We start from the raw sequence: 2,402 nt of genomic DNA on the forward strand, positions 1-2,402 counted from the left end.
GGTTACTATAGCTTTGTAGTATAATTTGAAGTCAGGTAGTGTTATGCTTCTGGTTTTATTTTTATTTTTATTTTTTTGCTCAGTATTGCTTTGGCTATTCAGGGTCTTTTGTTGTTACGTATGAATTTTAAGATTGTTTTTTCTATTTCTGTGAAGAGAGTGCCATTAGTATTTTGATGGGGACTGCATTGAATCTGAAGATCACTTTGGGTTGTATGGACATTTTTATGTTAATTGTTCTAATCCATGAACATGGAATTTCTTTCCATCTTATACTTTTGACATTTGCAACATTTTCACCTATTAAATGTGACTGAACACCTATTCTTCCTCTTTATGCACATCTTGTATTTCTTTTCGATCCATCAATCCATTCCCCACATAACAATTATTAACATATTAAGAATTTTACCTGCAGGGCTTAAAAAATATTATCCAAACGCTCATGCCTATTACTCATGCTAAATTATTGTCGTGTATTCTTTTTCTGACTCAGAACTTTAGTCTCCACCCCTTCTAGGGCAAGACTCTTAGGTCACTTGAAAATTTCTGCATATTGCTGAGTGTTTTGTGTTCAGCAGTTCTTTTGTCATCATAGGACAGAAGAAATATATACAAGTATCTCTCTGGTGACAGGATTAAGGGTTACAAAATGCTCTTTGTAGTTTTGGGTTATCCCAGTTTCCAACTCTAGATGGATTGCTTTTGTAAACAGTAAAACAGTTTTTTTAAAAAAAATCTGAAAGCTTCTATGCAAATCAGCAACATATCATGTACCTAATTCAGTTAATAGCTAGTTGCTTAATTTTAGTATTCATTGTGATACTTTAGTCTAAAAAATAATTTGCCCTCCGTATATGTTCTATGTAGGAAGAAAGCAGTCTTCTCTAATTTGCTTCAGGCAGTACATTAGACTATGGTTATAATTTATGTTTTCCTTAAGCTAAAGGTGGAGAAAAAAGTAGGTCAGTCAGCTGAAAAGCATGTGATGGCACAGAGCAGTGGTTCCCAAAGCAAGGTCTGGGGAACCTTGGGATTCATTGAAGCCTATTCAGCAGGTTTGCAAGGTCAAAATTATTTTCATAGTATTAAGATGTAAAGATATAATTTGTTCTCTTAACTCTCATTCTTTCACAGTTGCACAGTGGAGTTTCCCACTATTTGGAAAATCTGCATAACTCAGTGAACACATATATTTTCAATATGAGCAATACATGATGTTATCAAGTCATGCATTGGTGAAAGATCCATTCAAAGTGCAAGACTCACAAAAATTATTTTTTAAGTTGTAAAAAACAGATAAAATAAAATTTACTGTCTTAACCGTTTTAAAATGTACAGTTCAGTAATGTGAAGTGTAGTCACATCGTTGTGAAACAGATCTCCAGAACTTTTTCATCTTGCAAGTCTGAAACTCTGTACCCATTAAACAACTTTTCTCCCTTCTCCCAGCCCCTGGCAACCACTGTTCTGCTTTCTGTCTATGAATCTGAGTACTCTAGATACCTCATATAAGTGGAGTCATATAGTTTTTGTCCTTTTGTGAGTGGCTTATTTCAGTAAGCATAACATGGCATACTTCAAAATTTTCTTCTTAAGCCTGAGTAATATCCCATTGTATGTATAGACCATATTTTGTTTATCCGTTCACCTGCTGATGGACATTTGGGTTGCTTTTACCTCTTGGTAGAATGTAAAATTGTGCATTGTGAAATTGAAAAACGTAAAATTGTGAATAGCACTACTGTGGATGTGGGTGGTACTGATATCTCTTTGAGTTTCTGCTTTTAATTCTATTGGGGCATATACCCAGAATTGGGATTGCCAGATCATATCGTAATTCTAATTTTAATTTTCTAAACAGAACTTCCATAGCGTTTTCCACAGTGGTTTCACCGTTTTACAATTCTACCAACAGTGAACAAGGATTCATCATTGGTTTCTTCTCTTGAAGACACCTTTTCATTCTTTACGTTGCTAGTCTGAGAATTTTTCAATCTCTTCACTTCCTTGTTAGTTATAAATTTTGACATTACCTCATGCCTTTGCCACCATAACTCAGCATAGGCTGTTACAAGTAGCTATGCAGCTTCCTGAATGCTTTGCTGCTTAGAAATGTCTTCCACCAGTTACCCTGGGTTAGCATCTTGGTGTTCCACATTCCATAAAGTTTTAAGGCATGAACAGAATGCAGCTAAGTTCCTTGCAGGTTTATAGCAAGGGTGATTTTTGCTCCAATTTCTAATAAACTCCTTTTCATTTATATCTGAGACCTCCTTAAAGTGGTCTTTATAGTCCATATTTCTATCAGCATTCTGGTCACCACCGTTTTACCAGTCTCTAAGTCATTTTAAACTCTTCTCACCAGCATCTAGGCTTTTCCTTGCCTGTTCCTCTAAATT

Source organism: Galeopterus variegatus, unplaced genomic scaffold, assembly GCF_000696425.1.
Source record: "Galeopterus variegatus unplaced genomic scaffold, G_variegatus-3.0.2 Scaffold14989, whole genome shotgun sequence".
In the NCBI taxonomy this organism is placed as follows: Eukaryota; Metazoa; Chordata; class Mammalia; order Dermoptera; family Cynocephalidae; genus Galeopterus; species Galeopterus variegatus.